This window comes from Gymnoscopelus braueri (genome assembly GCF_963280865.1).
Source record: "Gymnoscopelus braueri genome assembly, chromosome: 3".
Classification (NCBI taxonomy): Eukaryota; Metazoa; Chordata; class Actinopteri; order Myctophiformes; family Myctophidae; genus Gymnoscopelus; species Gymnoscopelus braueri.
This window is the reverse complement of record NC_137612.1, coordinates 31,946,991-31,973,869: the sequence shown is the minus strand read 5'-3', so window position 1 is coordinate 31,973,869 and position 26,879 is coordinate 31,946,991. Positions and strand designations below refer to the sequence as shown.

Sequence of the window (26,879 nt, the reverse complement as noted above, 5' to 3'; positions counted from 1 at the left end):
TAATCACAAATATATTGAAACCAACATTTAGAACTTCTAATTGCTCATGTGTTAATCAAATAATAAGCAGTTTTTTTTTAAATATGAATAGTTTTTTATAATTGACTAAATTGATTATTCTGATTAACCAGCCCTATATTATACTATACTACTTAAACTACTGCACAAATAGCGTGCCCGTAATATTTTACAGGACAGATCTTGTGAGAGAACTATGAGGGCAGTGTAAGAAAAGTGTAAAATCGTTCATTAATCATAATCGAGTTTGGAATAATCGTGATTTTGATTTGAAATGATATCGCCCAGCCTAGTTCCACATCCTATCGAATGATATTTGGCCATACCCCTGATGACCTATTGAACATCCACTTTACAAACATGTCTCACCACATTGAAGGGGTGGTCTAACTTTAGACCAAATGTTTGCAACGAGACAAAACTGCTGTAAGCCCAATTTATAATTTACTTAAAAAATAGCCAATCTACAAGCGCACAATGCATCGCATCCGTGACATGTTGTGATCTTGTTGATCTACTATTGTCAGCGCGCGACACCTTCGTACGATGGAGCTTAAATGTTAAGTTATGGAAAAGCCTTTTGATAAAATACGGTTTAAGGAGGGATTTTTTAAAAAGCATGATTTAACAAGCCTGAGTGGTTATTTACATTTTACATTCACAATTAGTACATTTTGCTGATGTAACACTCTGTATCGTGATACAGTGACTTAGTGGGTCTTAGCTTAGAGTCTTTGTGCAAAACACATGGTACATGGTAATGGATACATTGGCAGGAATTAAACCTGCGATTGAATTTTGATTGTGTTGAATTATATGCAGAAATCCAGCATTACAAAATTTCAGTTTAATTGGACTGAGTTGATCCAATGCATCTGACACAGGCAATGCAAACTTGCACCATTTGCACACTTTGCTGAGATGCCTCTTTTCAGTTTCCCCCGGTAAAAATATAGCCTTAATTGTATCAACATGAACAAAAACAGCATATTACATACATGTCAAAACGACATACTGTATAGGTGAATGAGGTCAGGCAACCTCTAGTGAATGTGTAACTGCATTGGGTGAGGACAATGTGATACAGGCTACCGGTCACGGTCAGATGACACTGGAGGTGCAGAAAGAGACACTGAGGCTGGATCCCAGGTCTCTTGTCTGATATTTACTCACTCTATCCTCACTTGAACTGGAAGTTGACGTTGGTCTGCCATTTTAACCGTCATGCCAAGTAACTTATTCCTGCTTCAAGCGAGTGATGAGTGAGGATTAGGAACCATCTCTGAGAAGCTACAGTATAAGCGAAGAAACTTGAGTGCAGGAAGACATCGCCCCTACAGCTGCCAATATTACGTTGCGTGTGGGTGTGTGCACACGCACACAAGTCAGTGTTGTGAGTGGATGCCGATGTGAAACTGTAGCAGGACAAGTTTTACTTTGGCATAACTAAAGACTGTTCTTTCATTGCCATCAATGAGCAGGCTTTTTACTCTATGTGTCTGAAGGTGGAGGTTGGGGTTGAGCTGTGTCGTTGTAATCAGAAATGGATGTCACTTAACATTACACTTCAGAGGAACTGATGTACCACTTCTATAATAATATTTCTTTGTTTCCTCTCTCTCCGTATTATTTCGTATTATGTATCAATGGTGGATCTTTAATGCAGACTCATATCCTTTTCACTTTGTCTCCAATAAGCACTCATTCTATGCAGTAATCTACTGATATTCACTTCCTCTTTAAAAAGAAAAGTCTTGCTCTGGGCCAATGTGTCAATGTCAACATTGTGACCTCCAGTGACACAGGACCAGTTGAAGTCATGATTTCATTTGTCATTTGCTGTCTGGGTCTGAGCCAGCACCAGTCAAATGGCCTCACAGATACAAGCAGCTGCTGTGTCATAGTCTAGACAGGGCTGACCAAACAACGTCAGCATGAATATGGAAACAATTCGGACATTCTTATTCTTATTTTTATTTAATTCATTTATTTCATATAGTTATTGTTTTTCTTGTGCTGGGGACTTTGGGATTTTGTATAAAACCTCTTCCTTTTCCCACTGAGAGCAGCCCAGTGATGTGATAACTGATAATGACTGTCAATGTTCTGTCTGCCATTGCATACTCTTGTCCAGTGTGTCTGAGAAAGTTTGGATTTGCCAAAGTTTGAAAAAAAGATTACAACTAAGTGTGTGTGTGTGCGCACGCGCGCGCGCACACGTGCGTTTATGTACAGTGTGTGCACGTGTGTGTGTGCATGCATGAGCCTGTGTGTCCATGCAGGCTTTAATGCACTTACTGTACAGTAAGCCTAGGTGTCCACCTTCAGAGAGGGGTGTGATGGAGTTGCTGTGACAAAGCTGTCACACACCATGTTCCCTACTGCGTTCAGGGCCGTCTTAAAGGCATGCACACTACTGTTATCCATCCCTGCTGCATTCAGGGCGTCTCAAAGACACACACTTGTTATCCTTCCCTACTTCGTTCAGGGCCATCTCAAGGGGTGCGCAGGGCCTGGGGCAAGTACTGTACAGTAATTTAACTATCATAGCCAACCCCAATGTTTTTATTTTGTTGGACACACTACTGCAGAACAGCCTCAGAATTGTCTCTTCACAAGATTAAGACTGTTTGCAAAATATATTTTTTATTGTTAATTTTTTTAATTAAATATTGCAATAATAACTCTCATACAGTGTGTTGAAGCAGCACCCTTCTCCTTGCCACATACATAGCCTTTCCTTAGACACAACTTTCCACAGATAATTACTTAATTTTAGTTTAGAAAAGCTTTGTTCTTCTGAAGCCACTGTCATTGGGATAGTCAATAAAATCAGATATTCGACTTCGGTGTTTGGGAATGAGAACTCACTTGACCTCAGAAACTGAAGGGTTTGAAGTGCAGTGTCCCTGGGGGATACAGTTTGGAGAGTACTTGGAGCTCGGACAACAGGTCAAGGCCATTAATGATTTTGTCTCGATCTCTGCTGTTGCCTGCATTTTACCACGCTTACCATTTTAGTCAGGCTTCATGGCTACAGCCTATGGGTTGCACCTGCAGACTGTCTGCACGTGAGCAGCGTAGGGATCACTTCTTCCTACTTTTTTGTAATGTCAGGTTGTGTGTCTGGCCTGGGGAAAAAAAACATTTTCTCGCTACTGGTAACCATGCAATCCAGTTCTTATTTATTGGTATCACTCCAGCGGCCAGCCCCAGCCCACAGGTTGGGAATCCCTTTACTAAAGGAACTATGTACCTATTTGTTAGTGTATATTTCTTTCAGATAGGGAGTCGGGACTTCCTTTTGAAACAGTAAATGTTGCCAAAAATCACTCAGATATTGATAGTGTCTTTGATCTCCGTCAACATTCTTAATTCCTAAAAAAAGAAACAGCTGTTCTATTTTCACAGTGTTTTATGGCACTCTGTGTGATGTGTCTTTGTGGGGTTTTAGTTTTTGTCAGGTACAGTATGTAGGTCAGAGTTTCCATCCCCAAAGCTAACATGCTGTGAACACTGGCAGGTTCACACAGTAAAGCCTTTTGGGCAAAGAGAAAAAAGACAAGAAAGCTCCCCTTAACAGAAACGATCTCTAAAAGAGAGCTCACGCTGGCAAAAGTCTGGACTCAGCAGAAGCCTGCAGACACTTTGACATGAGCTGATTGCTCTACTTGCTTCGGTAGTGGCAAACGTTAGCAGATCTGAAGAAACCATGAATACACACATGCACACTTTCTTTCTTTCAAACACACACACATGCTGTACATGGAAGGTTATAGGAACTGCTGTCTATTATGTTGCAAATTCTTCGCCTGGAAACAGCAGCTGTCTCTTGTGTCCCCTTTGCTCTATAACAGAATATCACCTCAAGCCATTGAGCTTATGTTTATGAGCACATTTATGATTCCCTCAATCTGCTTTATCCCACTCGTTCTCTCATCCTCCCTCGCTGGTTGCGTTTCTTTTAATTGAAATGTCATTATGAATAATGCCAAATGAAAACGGCAGAGGTGCCCTGGGGGAGTGCACATCCCGCCCCGTCACAATGTCCTCTGATGAGCGGGCGGTGGCAGTGAAGATCAGGTTGGTTTTATTTATGGCGCATGTCGGCGAGTCTTTTAAAAAGTCATTTGACGTCGGAAGGCTGTACTGTAGCAGCAGCAGCTGTGGGACAGGGTCACGGTGCCACTGATCATCGGGATGATAAGAGATTTAGGGGAATGTACAAAATTGGCTGCCTATGGAGAACCACCACTTCACAAGGCCTCTTCAGCAAAATAGGTTTCTGGGTTTCATTCAGTGGGCACAGAACCAGCAGGCTGGCCCCTTTCTGGGGATTGACTCACATTAGCTTTGTCCATTAATATCTGATTCCTTTTGTGGTTTATTTGTCATTTGCATTCTGTTTACTGACAATGTATTTAATGGGGCAAGTTAAGATCTGCTTCCTTGATGGAAAATCTGCTGCGATATTTATGTATTGAAATGAGAAATTCATCATACAGTTCTACTGTATCTTGAAAAACACATGCGGTTATGGTTATCTTCCCAAATCACAATTTTGGCATTCGGCGGCAGCTTAGCGAAGCTTTTCTTCCGTATCGCTCAATTACTTTTCCGTCTGTAAAGTTGTGCCAGCAGCAGCAGCCAGGCAGCACTGTCAGACACTTGGAATCGAATAGATATTCGAGCCAGTCAACTACAACCAAACAGTACCACCCAGCCAAGAAAATCAGGCGGAACGAACAGCGTATAATCCAGCCAGGCTTACAGTACCATCAGTCTAAACAATTAGCCATCCAGACTATCACACTGACAGTAAATTAAGGAACAATCTGTGGCTAGTACAGCCAGGAAAGTACAAGTGCATTGTTATGGAGAGAGCAGAAAATGCCTAAATTGTAAATTGCAGTACCCACTGTTTCATTTTGTTTTACCACTTCACCCGTTTTCAACCTTATCTTCATATAATTGGTCCTCACTAATGCTCATCAGAATCAGTTTATTGTCACTTCCACGATACCCACTAGGCATACAGGGGAGCAAAATACCGTTCTCCACAACTCATGTTGCTTCACATTTAAAAACAATAGACACATTAAAAAAGAGGCAAAGGCGTTAACATTCAGCCCGAATTAAAAAGTAGAGAGAGCAGACAACATTGGTAAAATGTTCTTCTCATTATAAGAAGGTACCATTTCTCTCACTCTGTGTCTCAGAGGTGGGCTGTGGACAGTTCATAAACTTGCCTACCAATGACTGAGTGAGTAGACTGTGAGTAAAGACTGTAGAGAGTAAATTGTGTCATCTTTTATTGAGCATTAGTGAGGACTAATTAAATATAAGTGCTCCTTTCACAAAATGAGTGGTGAGTGTTGTATTTTGGATGGATGGAACGGACGGACGGGCGGACAGGCGAGCGGTCAGACGTATGGACGGGCGGGCGGATGGGCGGGCGGGCAGACGGACAGATGGAGCGATGGTTGGAAGAATGGACAGAGTGAGGGATGAATGGATGGATTGCAGGGTCAGTGCGTGTGTGATTGGATAGATGGAACGAGGAGTGTATAGATGGATGGAGGGATGCAGAGAAGTTTGGTTGGTGTAAAAATGATTATGGTACCTCCTCTAGCATGTACAAACACACACACACACACACACACACACACACACACACACACACACACACACACACACACACACACACACACACACACACACACACACACACACACACACACACACAGCACAGTCCTACATTAGCTGTTTACTCAGCGTTGCTTTGCCCCATACAGAGGTGGAGACACTCCACTGACTTCAACATTAATCTGCTGCAGCAGTACTGGCACTTCTCTATTTCTTAATCTCTCACTCTCACACTCTCTCTCTCTCACACACACACACACACACACACACACACACACACACACACACACACACACACACTCTCCAGTCCTTTCAGTTCTCTTACAAATGCCAGTGAGGAAAACCATACACATAAATGCACACACCGATTTGCATGATGTTTGGACAAAATCTGTAGGAGTAATATAAACAAGTAAGACGCGCGAACGCTGGAAGCGAACGCAGCTCGAAAATAACAATAAGAAGAATCGAAAGGAATGAGCAATTGTAGAGAAGTGGGTGCAGTGAAATTAGTGAGAACAGGGCCGCCAGAAGAGTTTGTGAAATGTGTTTGGTTTAGGCATGTTGCAGGCTGTTGTGCATTTTAATCAGAGCATCGTCTACATTCCTGGTTTTGCACTCTGGCGCACTCTGGCGGCTGCACAGAGGCAGTGCACGCACGTGAGTCACATGGGGGCGGGAGCCAATGAGAGCGCGGCTGCACACAGAGACACACACACACAACCCGAGCACGGTTGCATAGTAAGCTCCACTTGGGCGGAGACATTTTTTTTGTTGCAAAAATCGACCTCCTGGTGGCGCTATAACATCTGAAAAATTCCAGGGAGTGTGCATGCACAGTTTTGCTGCGATCGGCCCAACGATGCCGGAGATTAGCTGCTCACAGACAGACGGACGGACAGACACACACACACGCACGGATGCACGTACAGACGGACGGATAGGGTGCAAAACATAGTCTCTGCCATGCCTTCGACCTGGCGGAGACAATAAAATGTATGGGAATGGGAGTGTATCAACAGTCATAATACTGTACATCAAGAGATAGTACCAGTGTAATGGGAGTATGTAAGACTGACATGGCAGCAATGCTCAGCACCCTTCAGCTGCCTGATGGCTTGGCTGTGGAAACCTAAGACCGGTAGATCTGCATTTGTAACTGTGGAATCGCCTGCCTGACGGTAGCAGCGTGAACAGATTGTGACCGTTGTGGTAAGTACCATTGATGATCCGCTTATCCTTGGCCATGCACCGCTTGGCATATATGTCCTGGAGGGAGGGAAGCTCGCCTCCGATGATGTGCAGGGCTGTCCACACCATGCTCTACGATCAAGGACGGTGCAGCCTCCTTACCAGATGTTGATGCAGCTTGTGAGGATGCTCTCGATGGTGCTGTTGTAGAACGACCTAAGGACGCAGGGGCTCATGCTGAATGTCTTTAGCCACCTGGGGCTGTTTAGGTGTTGTTGGGCCATGTGCGTGGTGTGGGTGGCCCATTTGAGGTTCTCTGAGGTGTGTATGCTGAGATAATGAGCATTACGCATGAAATACACAGAGCAAATTCAGTCAGCAAACTCTTGGCAATTGCTGGTGGCCGTCCATTAGTCATCCTCAGCTCCGTGCTTCAGCTAATCACATTCACACTGCTCACATTTTCATTGCTCATTTGCTTGCTTGCTGAGTTGTACTGCTGCTTTTAGGAATTGCTGCTCACAATCCACCACCCCAGCTTCCACCTGTTGTTTGGATCTGCTTTCATGGGGGAGATTCAGAATGCCTTCTATTTAGTAGTGGAGCTTGATTGATTTCCAATTTAAAAGGATAAAGGGCCTAGCCAAAAGAGATGAGAAGGCTATTGCCTCTAATAGAGAGAGTTTCAGAGCAATTCCAAAAATGCCTGCGATAGGGTCTGGAGTGATATCATTTCTACACATAAAAGAGAATGTCCGATAGAAGACCAAAATGGCCTCAGTGCTGGACATGACCAAAACATGTGGAAAGTAGTGGCAGGAGCCTGACGGCATCTCACACAGCAGGTCCAGACTCTTGAGCTTACTGTCGAGCTTGGCACAAACTGCTGTGTTGAATGCTGAGCTGTAGTCTTCAAACAGCATTCACACACAACAGCTACTGCCCTCCAGTTGATAAAGAGCAGGGTGAAGAAGAGCCGTGTCAATTGCATTAACAGTTGAAATATTTTGACTCTACGCAGATTTCAATGGGTCCAGTTGCAGCATGAACAGTAACATGGAACAAATGAAGTCCCATCCTCTCATTTACTGACTGAGGTCGTCAGTCGTTCAGACATGTTTCCTTTGGGTGCTGCTTGGTGCCATGCACAACAATGGACATCTCGAACAGCCTGGAAGAGGGAGAGGTTGAAATGATCAGCAAACAGTCCCGCCAGCTGGTTAGCTCATGCTCTGAGGACACGGCCTAGAATGCCCTCAGGCCTGCAGCCTTACGGATTTTCACTCGTTTAATGGCTCTGTGCATGTCAGCCGAGGCTGTCTCCGACTGGTTACAGCTATTGACATTGAACTGAGTGAAAAAGATATTCACCGCGCAGGTAGAGGGGTTCTCTACACAGCTGGTTCTCCCTCTTAAGTGTGTTATGGTCTATAACTCTATTGTACTCATGCTTGGCCTTTCTGATGGTTCCCTGGAGGTCTGAGTGGGATATCGATAAATCTGCCCTAGTCTTGGAGCTGTAGCGTTGTACACATGAAGTGCCATTTATCCACTACTTCATTGAAACAACGTCATCAACGCCCTTCCTGATAAATCCTGTGACATGTGTCTGAGTACTTACTGACGTTTTTCTCAAAGGCGAGTCGGAATGTCTCACAGTCCACGTGATCGAAACAGTCCTGTAGTATAGAATCAAATTGGTCGGACCTGCAATGAAGATCCCATAGAGTGTCTGGTTCCTCTTTGAGTCTCTGCCTATTTAGGCGGGGAGTTGCTGAGTACAGTGGAGATCTGACACACATCCACACACACAGTGACACATACGGCACACACACACACACACACACACACACACACACACACACACACACACACACACACACACACACACACACACACACACACACACACACACACACACACACACACACACCATAGTCCAGCCAGTCTGCATATAGCATTGATCTTGCAGAGAATCTGCAGCGTTTGGCACTGGTCAGAGCAGCTAAGGGAACAGAGACAGGAACAGGTGAATGGATTGGGAATAGACCCAGTCTAGCTCCAAATGGCTTTTAAATGGATTCCCTCCAAGGGGACCCTAACCCATAATATACTGTTGTAGAAGAGCTGGGGGAAAACACACATACACACGCACTCGCACGCATGCACGCACACACGCACGCACACCAGCAAGAGTAGTAGTAATGATACAGAATGTGAGGCTTCTTTTTACTTTTTTCTTATCTTACAAAAATAATCCTTCCTAGGCTCATGTAAGCAGCATGCAGGCAGGCTGCTGGCTCCAGACTCACTGTGCACAGAGGTGACATTTGTCTCTGCGAAGGGGGAACTCCTCAAGGATTATTTCGCATGTATCACTATCTACAATAAGATAATAGTTAATCTTATCATCTGATTTAAGAACTCGTCAGTCCTTTGAACGGCTCGGGTCTGTTCTATGGATTTCGTGTGCTGTAATTATCTCTGCCAGTCCAAAGGGCAAGGGGGTAGAATATGTTTTTGACCCTGTGTCTGTATGGGGCTAATCTGGCAAACTGATGGACTGATCAGCACCACATTTCTTGTGCATGCTCCCAGTAGACCAAGGAAGTACCTCCACGCAATTTATTTTGTTCACATACTGTTTGTTTTATATTTTGTGTTGTTAGAGCTTGTAGATCTGCTATTTTTAGTGAATGTTCCCCTCAGAATAGGGATGCTGGGGTTCCAGAGGTTAACATACATTCTATAATGGAAGTGAATGGGGATCGGATCGGGCTGAGATCTTGCCTAAATAAAAGAAAAGATTTGACCAACTTGCTCCCGCAATGGAAATTCAGTTTTCAGCTTCACCCAGTTGATCGCGCATAGGGGGAACAGTTAGAGCAGGGGTCTTCAACCTTTTCAGGCCAGGGACCCCCAAACTGATGGGGTGATGGAGCAGGGACCCCCTACCTCGTAGGGTAGGGGGGGCTACCACATATATCGTATATTTATGTATAAAATTGTGTTTTATATGTATAAACATGAAAAAAAATGGTTGCCTTCTCCTATACACACAGGTTGTCCCAGTAGTAGCCATGGTTCACATGATGCTTGTCTGCGCTACTTGTTCCTGTTTTTTGAAAATTTTACATTTACAATCAGCACATCTACATAAATGTTCAGATTTCAGATATAAAGTGCTGATCCCCCGGCCACAGATGTTACAAGTTAAAGCACAAGTTATCTTCCGTTAAGCTATTAAATTATGTCATGTTATGTTTAAAGACAAATTGACATTTAAAAAAAAGAAGTTTTAAAAAAAAAATATTGTTTAATAAAACAACAATTTCGCGGACCCCCTGGAGTACCTCCGCGGACCCCCTAGGGGTCGCGGACCCCCTGTTGAAGACCTCTGAGTTAGAGGTTAACTGTCTTGCTCAGGGACACTTCAACACATTGCTGGCCTGGCATAGCCTGGTTCCAGACCATAGACCCCGCCCACTCTCTGAGTGGACTCTTGGTCTGGTGTTGTAATGTGAACCTAGGATTTATTCGGTACAAAAAGTACCGTCCAATGAGAGTCGGGGGTGGGTGTGGTGATACCTTGTGATTGGTTTAGGGAAATTCTAAACCGATTCTAAATGGTTTAGGGAAATTCTAATCCCTCCCCCTTGTAATCGCCTACACTGGAGCTAATGTCAGACTGAAGCTCCACGCAGCTTAAGTCTGATAATCAGGCTAGGCCTGGCATGGAACGAACCTGGTAAACCGGGGCCTCTGGCTCCCCAGGCGGGCTCACTAACCATTCAGCTACGGCTGCCCGTAAATAAGGAGTTATACCTCATACTGTATATAGATAGAGTTCCACCTGGCCTGGCAGAGATACAGTATGATACAATATGTGCTCCACTGAGCGTATGAACCCTATCTAGTTATCGGTGTTTCCTTGTCCATTCATGCAGTGGCTGTTGACATTTAAGCAAGAACCTGTAGGCTACAGACGATTTTCAGCACTAAAGACCACAGAATCCAGTTTAATAATATTTTGGATTATGGGTATTAGGCTTAGATGTAAATTCTTCACTGGCAGGTGGGCCTGATATAAGTCAATATAGTCTTATGCTTGAAGATGGTACATGTTCTTGCATTGAAGCAGTGTTGATTTTGTCAGCTATTTTTTTATTTAGTCTCAGTCTTAGTCCACTTTCAATCACCCTTGTTAGTTTTTTTATCATAGGCTATTTAGTCAAGCTCATCTGTTTTTATTTAGTTCAGTTCACTAAAAGTCAAGCATTTTAGTCTTTATTCTAGTCCAACAAAACAGTATTTACAACAAAAGCTGTTTACATTTTAGCCTAGTTTTAGTCAATGATAACCTTTTTATTCCATGAAAACAAGACATTTTACGGTACCACACTGATCCCAGTGCAGCCTAACACTAAACACAGAGTTCTAATAAAACCAATGTCCAGTTCATCCAACTGATCCCAGCTTGTTGATTGGCTATTTTCAAAACAAATCTTGGATATATTTTTTCTAATATGGAATATTTGTGAAACATTTTAGTAAACCAAATATTTTCAGATGGGGAGCCCACGGACAAATACATATTAAACTGCAACCCGCAACTATCAATATTTACAAGCGACTTTACAGAAAAACAAGCACCAAGTCACTTATAATGAACAGACATGGCAACACTGAACCCAGTACAGCCTAACACAAAAACACTTCACATGTCCACTGCCAGTAGGTGTAAGCACACACACACACACACACACACACACACACACACACACACACACACACACACACACACACACACACACACACCCACACCCCCACACACACACACACACACACACACACACACACACACACACACACACACACACACACACACACACACACACACACACACACACACACACCTGTATAAAGTTTTCTGGGGTTTTCCAGCCGAGTTAGTGACCATCAGAGTCCAGTTTCCCACTCACTTTCTCTCTCCACACAATCCCTGGGGGACATGATTTCCATCAGCAAGTTCTCTGTTCTTTAGCCCAAGCCTTTTTAAATTCCTTTACATTGCCGCTTGTCGGACATACGATAATATCAACGAGCATGTTGGAAGTGAGAATAAAATAAATTAAGTCTCATCTTTTTTTGTGAACTAAAATGAAGAGAGATTTCAGATTCAAGTCTTTATTTTGTATTCTACATTTTCATCTCGTCTTTATTCATCAACAAAATTGCATAATGATTTAGTCCCAGTTATTGTCTCCGCCAGGCCGAAAGGCATGGCGAGAGAGTATGTTTTACCCCCTGTCCGTCCGTCCGTCCGCGCGTGTGTGTGTGTGTCCGTGTGTCATTCTGTCATTTTGTGTACAGCTTATCTCTGGCACAGTTGGCTTGATCGCAGCGAAACTGTGCACACACACTCCCTGGATGCCAGAGCAGAGTAATTTTTTTCACATGGGCCTTTTATAGCGCCACCAGGAGGCCGATTTGTGCAAAACACATTTTTGAACAGTACTCCTACAGATTTTGGCCAAAAATCCCCCAAATCGGTACACAGTATCTCTATAGTCATTAAAAGAAACGGCTCATTTCAGATTTTTCATATTCCATCCTGATTGGCAAAAATTGTCTTTCAAAGTTTGCAGGAGTACTCCGTTTCGAACAAAATGCCTCAAATCATGAACACAGCATGCAATTTCCGTGAAATCTTGCACACACATTCCCATTAGGCCGAGGAAGAAATGCCATTTGAAAATGTTCAAATCAGCCTCATGGTGGCGCTGTAACAGGCCGATTCGTGTTTTTACCTATAACTGCACCGATCAGGAGGGACAGCGAGTGCATTTTCCGGCAGCGGCTGCTGGCGGCGGCGGCGGCGGCGGCTGGAGCTGCCGGTGGCGTCAGCTTTGGGAGTGTGCTGCGTTTGTGTAACGCAGTCCCCACTAATATTATTTACGATTCTGTGCCTATCGGTACATAACTCGGACGCCGCTTAGTCGAATAGCAGACCATCGGCCGGTCGTCGCGGGCACTCGCGCCTGGAGGCGCTCGGGCGCGACTCCTTGGCCTCAAGGTCTGCTGATTCGGCGCGGCTCCGTCATGGTCCAAAACTATACTTTATCGGCGGAAAAAGAAGTTGACTGCCGCTCCTCCACCGGCAGTTCCGCGACTGCCGCTCCTCCACCGGCAGTTTCCGCGGCAGTTCCGCTGCTCCGCCGGCAGCTGACGCTCCACCGCCGGCAGTCACTGCCGGGAGCTGCCGCTCCTCCACCGGAAGTTCCGCGGACATTCCGCGGCTGTTGCCGCTGCCGGAGAATGCACTCGCTCCTTCTGCCGATCAGTGTAAAACTTTGTATGCACACTCTCTAGAGGTCAAGGAAAAACCTTTGCCCTGCATTTTTCACATTTGCCTTTTATAGCGCCACCAGGAGGCAGACTTATGTATAACATTTTTTTTTATATTACAGATTTTATCCAAATTTCACGCAAATCGGTAAACATGATCTCTATAGTCATGTGATCAAGACGGATCTGTTAGATTTTTCATATTCCATCCTGATTGGCTAACATTGACATGTAATGTTTGCAGGAGTGTTTGCAGGAGTGTTTGCAGGAGTGGCCCGATTGCGGTGAAACTTTGAATGCATATTTGCACTACGTTGAGGAACAAATGCCACCCTTTTAACATTGGCCTGTTATAGCGCCACCAGCAGGTCAAATTTAGCAAAACACATTTTTAGAACAAAATGCCTCAAATCGTGCATGCAGTGTCCGATTGCCGTGCACGGCCTAGGAATAAATGGCACCCTTTTCACATTGGCCTATTATAGCGCCACCAGGAGGCCATAATAACCTACCTGACCTGGCGGAGACTAGTTGTTTATTTTTTACAGTCTATGATTTATTCACGTCTGTGGTTGTCTTGTCTCGTCTCGTCTCCTCTAGTCTCGTCTTGTCTTAATCCCGGGAAAAAAAATTGTATTTCGAAATCAATACTACCATTTAAGACATGTGTTGTGCTTTATTAGATAATATCATAAGGGTCCATTTGGTTCCATTTGTGTACACTTCTCAGAGTTAAATGAACATTGAGGATTTGACTGTGTACTGTATGTTATGAGTACTAACGAGTTGTTAGTTGTGAAATTGTTTGATTAGACTATGGACACAGGTTTGTTCCATCATGTTAGATAAACTTTGGGCCTGTATTTTGTGACATTATCAGTGATTGTAATGCTTCATTCTTCTGGACAGCCACAGTCACTGTGAGTTTCATTTACAGCAAAATGACACCCAGTTGTTATGCACTGCAACGGCCCCCAGGGAAAGTGCTGTGATTTGAATTCACACAGTGTGTGAGCACAGTGGCGAGACTATAAAAGCAAAGCAGTAGGGTGACCTTCTTGAAACGGAATCGTTTATGGGCATAGATGATCTTTATTTGTTTCTGAAAAGGCCAGCGAGGGAGTGGCTTTAATAGCCCTCCTGTTGTCTCAATAATGATATTACAAGTGTTGCTGAGAGTCAGCCTGAATATAGGTTTGTACTTCCACACTTACAAAGGGAGTCAGCTGACAGTTTTCTATGTGTTTTTTTGTAACCTTTTTTCGATGTACTATGAGACTACAGTATATCGGATTTTGGTTATGATGATATTGTGATATAGTTTAAAAGTTAAAATGTTCTGGTCTTAACCACATGAACTCTAGCATCCCTATTCTGGGATACAGACCCAGGTCAACGAAGTAGGTTTTAAGTGGTTAAAGGCTGTATTACAGTGAAGTGATGCCATTTCTCAATGAATCAGCCTGTTCTAGCTGAAAATAATGTTTGTTGTGTGTGAATATCTTCTGAAAGCATTTATTCTATAGTCACCCCCAAAATGTTATAAATATTGGGATATTATGTAAAAAATACATTGATATTTGATTTTCGATCGCCCTGCCCTACCCTACAGTGTTAAAGGGATATTTCACTTTCAAATATATATATAAAAAATAAATACAAAAAGTAGTGGAAAAATCATGGCTCCCTCAGGCATTAGAATGTCCTTTTTAATGCGTGAGGGGGCCATGATTTTTCCATTACTTTTTTCATTTATGTTTTATATTTGTTTTTAATGTTTATTTTATTTGAAAGTGAAATATCCCTTTAAGTATCGTCTCTCTGACCAGCATGCGGTTTTCCTTTTGACTCATTGGATACAAACTATCATTTTTAAACTTGCCATTTTATGGTTGTGCCTTTTGTGTTTTTGAACAATTGTCCAAACCAACTCCTGTTCTCATTTTGGTCTACCGGTATATCAGCAGGGAACATGAATAAGTCATTCTTCTCCCTCCACAGCTCAAGGCATGTAACCCTCAGTTGGCCATTTTTGCTCTTACATCCTAATCGTATGAGAAGCAGGACTGTGTCGTTAAAGACAAATTGCTAGATAAAGAAACAGCCAAGTCAAGCAAAGATTTTTTTTTATATGTGTAATTGAAGTGTAACAAAGGCACTGATGTGTTTTCTTGTTCCTTTGTTTTCTGATTCATACAGTAATTAAAACCACGTCCAGATATCTATAGCTCCTGTTCCCATTACATCAACAACCCTTATCCCACCCCAGCACCACTCACATTCACCTATTCCAGGCTTTGAGAAGACTCAAAGCGCCAAGTGAAGCAGAGCTGGTGCTGAGCTAGGCTATTCTTAGCGTGGGTTTGGGCATTTCGCCTCAAAGTAATTAGGAGAAGAGGCAGGAACTCTGTTTGAATCTACAGTGCAACCTACATTTGAGAGATAAGGCCATTAGCTATGCAGTTGGAGGTTCATCAAGGCACCTTGCACCGAAACTGCAGTCAGTCTTCACTATACTATATATTTTACAGCCGGCAAATGGAGAGAGAGGCAGTGCAGGCCTAGCTTTTGTTTCTGAGGCAGGCATCCTAGTTCTACTGTACAATCACTACAGAGACTGATATTCTGTCAACAAGCCAGGCCTCCTGACAGTCAGCATCATATAATGGATAATTGCAACCTCAAGGGCATTGTTTACAGGCAATATTTTGAGGGAATGGAGATGGACAGTCATTACCTTTGGCAGGCATAGGATTAGACAAATGGGGCACAAATGAAGTGGATAAGCTTGCAAACCAAGTGGCCAGTCTGTGACATCAGTCGTCTATGACATATCTATGACGTAGGACTCGATACTAGGTTTTAGCCGCCCGGTCCGACCACCATTCTATTATAATAAAGTTAAATATTTAAAATATTTATAATAACACATTATGTGAAAACAAATGAGGTATTTACTTGGTCTACTGGCAGCGTGCACAAGACATTTGGCAGTGATTGGTCCTGTGGTTTGTGAAATAATCCCAGACAAATACACCCACCCGCACGCACGCATGCGTGCACGCACATACGCACATACGCGCACACACACACACACACACGCGCGCACACACGCACACGCACACGCACACACACACAAAGACACTCTTCTAGGCTTCTCTGCCTCCTACAGAGCCGCGGTGTTCAAAAACAAATGTCAAGAATATACATACTCGTATCCATTTACGTTACTCTGGATGTGGTCGGTATCCTTGTTTTTCTCTCTTTGTTGTCAGCCTGCATCCAAAACACATCAATACTGGACTGATAGCTCACCAGCAATCTATTCTAGAACTACCAGCTGCTGTCAGCTTGGTTGTTATATCAGCAGCAGGCTACTGTACGTATCGCCAGTCAGTTAAAGAGACCTGCTGTCAGGGTTTGTGTTCCGTCTTGTCTTTTCTGACCCCTCCAATCTGGCAGATCTGCTTAGCTCCTCATCTATCACTGACACTCACTGACCTGCACATGCAGCCGTAGTCATGGAGCACTTAAGGGTTCCAACTACAGCAGTGGTATAGGGTGAGTATAGATGACTTACGGCTGTGACCCCACTCTGCAGATGGAGGGTAGCTTATAAGTCAGCGTGTTGTCACCACTCCCAGGGTTCCCAAGGAAGAAAGGTCCACAGGGTAAGTGCAGGTCTAGATTCAAATACCACCGAAGTGGAAAAAAGCGGCATTATAGCTGAGCACCCACTGCTTAAACAAAAAGGCATCCAGAGGCAGCGCACCTGCTTTTTTTTCTTACCGGTATAAGTGCAGGTCTTTTGGTATAACCCGGTTCAGTCAAATAGCCTAAAGCTTATAACAGTTGCCACAACTGTTGTGTTAACGGTTTACTGTATCCCTGCATCCCTGAAGGAGACCTTTCCAGGTCGAAATGTTGGTATTTCTTTAAATAAATCCTGCATCGTGGTCTTTTCTTTTATACCTGTTTACCAAGGTCAGCAGCACCTCATAATACTGGTGTGCGCCCTTCTCCTGTTTGTTTAGCGGTTTACTGTAGGACATGATGGGGAAAAAGGAGAAAAAAGTAAAACAACAAAAACATAGATGTGGGTGCTTTAAGGTGCTTATAAGCCTAATACAATGACCGAGTTCTTTCACCAGCCGTCTATGTGGTCTATAGCCTACTTGTCCAGTATTGTGCAAAAGCACACCAGAGAGATTAAACTCCTCCTATCTTGCCATCACACCTACCCTCCTTCGGGGAAGTTGAAACGATGCCTGCAACTCCCACATACAATTCAATGCCATGTGTTTATTTTGTATTATGCATTCCCTAAGCAAATCTTGTTGATACCTTCTCTCCTGTAATCCCCTTTCCCTGTGTGCCTCTCCCACTCCTATTCACATACTTACAGATACAGATAGAACTGGACCACCCACACCATTTTAGAAAACAATACAATTAAGGAAGAGAGAATTAGCTGATGTGCATTGTCCAACGGGCACTGCATGGTGTGGATTGACGATCGGCTCCGGAACCTGCCTTGTGCGCTCCGGGACCTCTAGAAGGTGTTCTGTCACATCAAATGCACATACAATACAATATGTTTTTATCATAGGCTATTTATTATTAATTCAGCTTTCACATTTTCCCCTCAATGACCCTTCTTGCAATGGAAAAAGACTGTGGATGAAATGAAAATTATTAGTTAGAAAAATGGTTGCGCCTGTGAGCTTATGATCAGCTACTAGTACCTGTGGAGAATTGCCATCCCTTGTTGTACTCTTCTGCAGTGCCAAGTCAGTAACAGGTCCAAATTGAACACATTTTATTTATTTGTTTCGTTTTCCCGGCATACAGTATATTATCTGACGTATGTCATTGTTTCATCAGACACTGTAACAAGTAGACTCAATCCAACTCATGCAGTCTGACAAGATGGATAACCACAATTTTACCTTTTTCATGTCACACAGTGGGACAATGTAATGATGATCATATAAGATTGTCAAAATTGTGCAGTGTGCAAGCAGCACCTTCAGTAAATCAGACGTTAATTAATGCATGTTGCAACCACAAGGTATTGCACAATACCTTTGATGTATGTAGATTTGGCCCTTGTCAAAGGGCAGATTTAGATTGCCAAAATTGATTGTCAAAATTGTTCAGTGTGCAAGCACCTTTAGTAAGTCAGACATTAATTAATGCATTTTGCCAATGCAAACTACACAATGCCTTTGATGTACAGTAGGTATATACTGTAAATCTGGCCCTTAGTATAACAAACGCCTTAGTCAATGGTTATGAGCCAGTAAGGCTGGAAATCACAGCTCAGAACCTATATTACACACAGACCTCAGGTCTGTGTGTAATATAGGTTATCCATAGTAGAAATATGTCTGTACTACAGAAAGGCCATTGTCAGGTCAATACAATGATTAACAGATCAAACAAGGGACTAGGCTGATTAGAAGCACTTTCATTTATCAAATAACCCTCACACCTCAAGTACCTGATCCCGTGATAAACAGGTTGGTTTCTCCTCACAGACTTAGCGTATGATTAATAGTGTCGCCTACGTTGATAAATGGGACCAATTGTTTTCTTTAATGTAATTGAAAATCTAAGAAGGGCAATGAGCTGTAGCATTGAATGCACAGGTGTTGATTGTGTGCATCAGTGTGACTTGGAGCGAGGCTTAATTTGGATGTTTTGTCAAATTTATTTCAATTTACTGCACTATCTTTCCTTAAGATAGATTGAATTAGCCTAGCAAAGCTTTTTTAGTTCAAGAGTTTAGGCCGAATCTGTTTCCACTAAGGCAGTATTTTTTCTCTGTCATATATTGGGATTTTGGCACACAGTACCCACATTCACTGGAATTTATTTTGCTAAATGGTTCAGAGATTTTTTGAAATCCCTGCAGTTTGCGGTTGGCTCCAAAGATTAACAAATTAACGTTTCTCAAGGTAAAATGCATGGGGAAATGGGTTGATTAAGCTACATGCTTTATATTTGATGATGTCTGTTAACTTAAATGGGAGCTTGCTAAATTCTCTGTTACTCTTTCTCCTGTGGGAAAAGAAATGCTGTTGACTTAGTTGCTCCATACAATCTTGAGTTAAGTCTGATTCCGTTGGCTTCCTTTGTTTAAAGCAGTCTCGATATGCCAGTATTAAACCCGATTGAATGGGGGGTGAGCAACAGTACCTGACCCTCCTGCTTTCTCCCTGTTCTTAACTAGCCATCCATGGATCCGTGGACAGTGTGAGAAGCATAATAAGGCATGTTTTGCCCAGATTCCTACCATGCTTGATGTGGTAATTACAGGAAAACACATGCCAGTGCCTGAATAGGCTAGTAAATGTTAGCGACTGAGCACTTGTGAATACTGATTCCATGATCCATTCATGTTACTCTTCAGCATTCACTTAAATAATATATTTTCGAGACGTAACTTTGCTTAAAAAAAGGACTTGTTGTTTGACATTAAATACTACAAGTTATCAAATTCCCCAATACGGACACGGTAGTTTTGCCTGGTATTGGCTATAACCTGGCTGCCATGTGCCCATATGGCCAATTCCTCTGCAGGCGAGATGCGATGAGCTATATCAAATGAATCTCCACAATGAAGAGGTGGGTGACGCCCAATTGAGAAAATATTTCCGTTCAAAACGAATGCACAAGTCAATTCATGGAATGGGTTAGTGCCCTGAATCCAGCGTATGATGACCAGAAGATAACGAAACAGCACCACTATACCATTACAAATTTCTAGCTGAAATTAACTGAACTAATACTCCAGAGATTGGGTATTAGATTACATAACAATTCCATCCCCTTGATACATTTCAGAAGATGTCCTAGCATCGTGTTTCAGTCCGACAGTCTCAGTAGGATAGTCTCAGGGATAATCGTTACACATCTTACTTCCTCTACAAGCATGTTTTTATCCTGTTATGTGCATGTTGGTGTCATGTTACTGTACATGTGATGTGCATTGAAAGTTGTGGTAGAAATTCTACCAAATGCACATTAGTGTTGTACGGTAGAATAATGTTCATTGTCACACAACTCCATCAGCTGGTTGTCACATCATTCCTAAAGTGCCTTCTGATATAAATGTCACCTTCTGTAAAACTCCTCCCTACAATAGTACGACACAACAACAAAAACTAAAACAACAACAACAGCAACAACAGAAATAATCATCTTTATTCTATATAACACCTTTCATACATAAAATGCAACTCAAAGTGCTTTACACACAAAAAAGATAATACAATAAATACATAAAACATCATAGAAGTAGATAAAGTATAACATTTGCCATAAAATAAAAAAACACTATAAAAGCAAGGAGACAAAATAATTATAAACTTAATCGCTAAGATAAGCTAGACTGAATAAATAAGTCTTAAGATCTCGCTTAAAAGTGTCTACAGTTTCAGCCATTTTGAGATTCTCTGGCAGGGTATGCAGAGGACATAAAAACTAAAAGCTGCCTTTCCAAGTCTCTTGGCCCTGACTTTTGGAGCTGTTAAGAGTTCACTGCCAGAGGACCTCAGAGATCTACATGGTGTAGATATAGACCAATTATTTGTTTACCAACATTGAGACTGGATGCACAGGTGATTGTTTCACGCAATCAATTCTCAACCTGTTGTTTCGGGGTGCGCTGGTTTCAGCACATCCCAAACCCCTCTTGTGTGTTGGCTGGTGAGGCGCGTCCTAGCGAGACCTGATAGAATGGGTTTCATTGCGCGCATACTGGTTGCACGCATTCTGGTTCTTATCAGTGTGGCGTCGTCTGTTAAGGGGTCTATTGTGAGCATATACCCAAAATATACTGTGCTCGACTACTGTTTTGCTGTAACTTGTGCGTCATTGAAAATGAGGGACTCTCCCTCAGTGTGGTCCTGAGTTTTAAATAAAATGATGAATGCGTAAATGGATGCATCTGTATGCATAATACATTGTTCACTCTAAAATAAATGTGTTTTCCACAATATAATTGATCGCTTAACCTCAGTTCGGTCACCTCCGGGTAGAGAACAGATTTTGTCTTCAATATGTAATTAGTGTAGTAACTGGCAATTTGTGTGTGTGTGTGTGTGTGTGTGTGTGTGTGTGTGTGTGTGTGTGTGTGTGTGTGTGTGTGTGTGTGTGTGTGTGTGTGTGTGTGTGTGTGTGTGCGTGTGCGCGCACGCGTGTGTGTGTGTGTCTGTTAGTGCATATGTGTACGGATGCTTAACAGTTACACGTATGTATAAAGATATTTGTGTAGTCTTGAAAAACAAATGCTGGCATTTTTAGAGAGAGATGTAATGTAGGTCTGCAGAGAGCGCTGGTTGTATAGTGCCTAAACCCTCTCTATACTTGGTTGACGGAGGTCCCCCAGAGGTCTATCCTTGTTTCCCTCCTTTTTTTCCTCTACACCAAATCTCTTCGCCGAAAGTAGCCGATCTAGAACGTGACACAACGTGACGCTTTGTGAACTTGTAGGTCTGCTATTTTCACCGTCTGCTTGCCTATTTTTGCTGTATGCTGGCCTATTATGACATGCCCAGAATAGGGTCGCGGGGGTTCACGTCGTTGAAATTAGCAGTGAACTTATGGGAATGATCCAACTTTCGCATTCAAAACTAATTTCAGTCAGTCAGACACTTTCTTTACTAAATCCCATTCTGTGTAACGTTATGAGCAAGCTGAGGGCACACACAAGAAAAGTCTCCAGACACTTTCTACACTATCTCTAAAAGAAAGGAAAAAAGAACTCCACCCATGCCCCGTGGTGTGAGATAAAAGCAACATTTTGTCCCGGGTCCTGACTCTCTCATTAGAGCAGCCGAGCTGTGGCTCGCTGTAAGGAACAACAGAACACACAATTAGAACGCCGGCCGAGCGGGGAAGCGACAGTGCGATGGGTTATTTAATGCTCTATATTTAGATGCAGTGCTCTACCGCACGGGCACCACATGAAAATGAGGAGTCTCCTGGGATGTGGATGCATGCCGGATGTCTGAACATGTACGTGTGTGTATGTGTCTCAGGCCATGTGCATGTGTGCATGTATGCCTACTGTATGTATACTATCTATCTATGTCAATGGTTCCCAAACTTTTCAGCTCGAGACCCCTGGTACTGAAACACAAAAGTTATGAATTAACCACTTTATCACTGTTTCAAAAATAGGGAAAGTAAAAGAATTACAAGCTACAATGCGAAGCTTAGATATGCTATTTTAACTATTTCTGAAAAGTTTTTCATTTTTTTTGTTTTTGTTGAAAATTTCTGTACTTCTTTTGAAAAGATTTTTTTTGAATTTCATTTTAGTTTTTAGTTTTTTAAAAAAATCTTTTTAAATTTTAATGTTTAAAAAATATGAAATATATGTAAAAAAAATAAGAGAAAAAAAGGGGGGGGGGATATTTACTCATGACCCATTAAAATTGGTCTGCGACCCAAAAATGGGTCCCAAGCCACTGTTTGGTCAACACTGCTGTATGTAATATACTGTGTGTGTGTGCGTGCTTCTGGGTCACTGTGTAGGGCCTATGTGCACAATTGTGTCTTATCTCCGACCCATCCCTCCGGGCGTGTGGCCGTGCAGGAGAGGCTCATTTAAAGCGATCGGGACTCAAAGGATGTGGCGATCAATAGAGAGGCAGCGGAACAAAGGGCAGGGAAGCATCTTCCCCGCTCTAATCACCATCTTAACCTTCAGCCTGTCTGAAGGGCCTGACAGGCTCACCTGGAGGCCCGTTCCGGGCTCCGTCTCGTATGCGCGTCACGCCGTGGCAGCAGAGGTACCGTACCGACGAAACAGAGAGAGAGAGAGAGACGAGATGTAGGGAGAGGGAGAGATAAAGGGGGAGATATAGAGAGCAAGAGAGTGAAAGGGAGAGAGAGAGATGGAGAGATACAGAGCGAGAGAGAGAGAGAGAGAGAGAGAGACAGACAGACAGACAGACAGACAGATAAAGGGGAGAGAGAGAGAGGCTGCTGAAAAGAAAACTCTTGGAGAGGCGATGTGTAGCGTAGCTAACTGAAGGAAGGGATAAAAAGAAAGCAAATGGACAGAAATGTGTTGTTTCATGTACTGCAAGCAGTTGTTTGTTTGATTTGGCTTTTCTCTGTGTTGACCCGAGGCTGATCTGACAGAGAATTATGTTGTGTTATTGCTTCATTTTTTAGGCCTGTTTGTGCTCATAAAATGTGTTGTGGAAAACAAACAAAGGCCTCGTTATTCTTTTTAGTAGGCTACACATAAAAGAAAGAGTTCGACCCCACTTAAAGGAATAGTTCACCCAAGAAATGACTTTATTTTTTATGCCTACCCGGTGTTGTCTTTCACTCGCGCAGAGTTTTAGTTTAGTTTGTCCGGTGAATCCAGAATCCAAAAATGAAGAAAAAGACTCCACGTAACGACAACAAAACTATACCAAAAATCCGTCCATGAAGTCCAAAACACTGCTCATATTATCATTTAGATTCTGTTTTACCGAAGTCCGCTGAGAAACCTACCAGAAATATCACCAAAGAAAATAAACGTTTAAAACACCCGGAAGCTAAACCGGCTCATGCACAAGCGAAGAAGTGCACGAGACGGTTTAGCCCGGTGTTTTAAAAGTTTATTTTCTTGTTCTATAACCATAGAAGAAGAAAATATAGAATGTGAAGAGAACAGACACCGGACTGCATTATTAGCGGTGTTTTGGACTTCATGGATGGATTTCTCACATCGTTTTGCTGTCTCTGATCAATTCTTTTTTCTTCAAAGTGTTTTATTCATTTTTGGATTTCTGGATTTACCGTTAAGGAATGTCAAAGACTACACTGGGTAGGTAAACAATAGAAATATTACACACACACACACACACACACACACACACACACACACACACACACACACACACACACACACACACACACACACACACACACACACACACACACACACACACACACACACACACACACACAGCATGCCTTCCATTCACTCACTCATATCTTATTTCTTTCCATCTGTCCTTTCTTTAACAGAGAGCGTTGGTCTCTCTCTCTCTCTCTCTCTCTCTCTCTCTCTCTCTCTCTCTCTCTCTCTCTCTCGCTCTCTATGTTTATTCTCCTCAGCTCTCAGAAACTCAGTCTGCTTTTAATGAGCTCTGCTGCATCTGCCTAAGGCAGACCACCACTGACCTGCCAGCATTTGTCTCTCTCTTTTCTTCCCTCATGCTCCTTCTCTCTGTCTCTCCTCTCTCCCTCTCTCTTTCCCACTTTCTCTTTCTTATGCTTCGATCTTCTCCGCTCCCTGGCTGTTTTACATTCTCTCTCTTTTCTTCCCTCACACTCCTTCTCTCTGTCTCTCTTCTGTCTCTCTCTCTGTCTCTCTTACACTCTGCCTCTTCATCCTTTTTTATTCTCTCTCTTGCTGGCAGTAACTCTTTCGATCTCTAATGCTTTCCTTCTCTGATCTCTAATGCTTTCCTTCTCTTCGTCATGGTACATATCTCCCTTTCTCTCGCTTGTTCTCCTTCTCTCACTCTCTCTCTCCAACACTCTCCTGTATGTCTCATTCTGTCGCTTCCACCAATTTAGTCGCGGCTGTCTTTGTTCACACAAATCTGGTTGATTTGATGCTAGCCATAGTGATAACCTCTAAAGTTGTTTCTCATCAGTTGCACTTCACATCCTGCTTAGCAAAGTACAGAGACCTTGCAAAAAGCACATTGCCACCCACTGATGAACCTGTTACCTCAGTCGGCCCGACACTGCACCTCTCCTCAGCTGAACCGATTGTTTTTAACAGCAGCTTCAATCTTTCATATACCATGTTGACAGTTTCATTGCCTGGTGAAATAACAGCCAGCAACTCAGATACGCTCTTAGTGCCTTGCAGCCAGGTAACAGTTTCAGCTTCAATGAGGTCGAGGAGGGATGTCGTGTGTGGGCCGGGGCCCGAGTCAGGCAGTGTTTGATCTTTAGAACGCACTCCATCAAAGCGGCAGGCGGCGGCTGGGTGATGAGTGCGATGACCTTTAGCAGCACATCTGCCACAGCGATGCTCAATCACAGCCAGGGCCGGCATGGAGACGGTGCATGGTAGGCAACCAGCTGTTGGGTTGGAGATGGAATACTGTTGCATCACCAAGCGCCGCTCCTTCTATTGATCTTCTCTGCGGCCGTCTGGGTATTTGTAATTCAGGAGGACATGCACACATTTGTGCAAGCATCAGCTACACAGAGACACACATAGCTACATCATACATTGTCTTCTCTCTCTCCTGCTCTATTAACTTTTTCCTCTCTTTATCATTTCTCCCTGTATCTTTCCCTCTCCATCCTTTTCTGCGCGCCCCCCCCCCCCTGCTCTCTCTTTCAGTCCATATCACATATCAACAGCTACTCTTCAGATCCTCATCCAGGAGAAAACATTGACTTATTTCTTCCCCCTTCCATTCAGCTACCCACTGATACTGTCTCTGCTGGGTGAGGAATCCTCCCACCAGACAGTTGTATTCTGTCTACTGTACCTGCTCTTACATCGTGTTTTCTCATGTAGTCGCACATGACTCCAAACAAGATCTTGTATAGGAGGCGCCCATGTCTCCATGATAGCTCCATACCTATGACAATCTCAATGATTTGCATAATTGCTTCCATCTCTCGCCTGCTTTGGTAAACGTACGCATGCAATGGCTCTTTGATCATATTCAAAAGATGAGAAATCCTCGCTGTGTATTATGGTAAATGTGTTGTTTGGCTCTAAGCAGGATGTCTCTAAGGTCACAAACATGATATCTTGAAAACTGCTAGTTGGATTGCCATGGAATTTGCTGTGCACTTTTGTGCTACCCAGAGGATGGCAGCTACTGATATTGATGACCCCATGGCCTTTCCTCTAGCACCACCATTAGGCAAAAATGTCCACTTCCTCACAAGATGTCTCAAAATCTAGTGGGCGTATTGCCTTGAAACTTGCATTTATGCTGTTCTAGCGCCACCCTGCGGCCAGATTTGCTGGCAGGGTATAAGGCATTTAGACTGTTAGTCTTGTTTTTCATCTACGTACTGATGGATTGATAGAGGCACAGTCCTTCTGAGTGGTGTCAGCCACCATCTGCGTCTGTGTTGCTTTGTCGGTAAGCCTTTGGAAGAGGAAACGAAACACACCAACAGAATCATCAACCATCTCAGCTGTTCCTGATTCATTTCCTGACTCTCATTTATCCAGGCCAGTCATGCCAGTTATCGCTCCCTCTTCACTTCTGACTCACAGCTTGCTCTCTCTATCTCTCCCTTTCTCAGATGCATGCACATCAAACCCTCTGATGCATACTGTAGCTGTGTGAATACACACTTTCTGTGTGTATAGTACATGTACTTTATATGAGTGGATGCACATACAGTACATGCACAGACACACACACACACACACACACACAGTCTGAGCAGATTACACACACACGCGCGCACGCGTGACGTTACACACCCACACACACACACACACAATCATAAATGGATGTCTGCATGCAGGGGAATAATGTTGGCCCTTTGGGGGGTCTACACTCTACACAGTATTACTGTATCTAGTATGTGGATGTCATTGTGTGTGTGTGTGTGTGTGTGTGTGTGTGTGTGTGTGTGTGTGTGTGTGTGTGTGTGTGTGTGTGTGTGTG

The 26,879-nt window shown here is 43.2% G+C and overlaps 1 protein-coding gene across 1 annotated transcript in view; it reads left to right on the top strand.

Annotated features, from left to right (window-relative positions):
* Positions 1 to 26,879, top strand: part of asic1b (acid-sensing (proton-gated) ion channel 1b) — a gene marked incomplete at its 5' end in the record, with an annotated part of 237,810 nt that overhangs the window by 110,045 nt on the left and 100,886 nt on the right. The window lies entirely within an intron of this gene.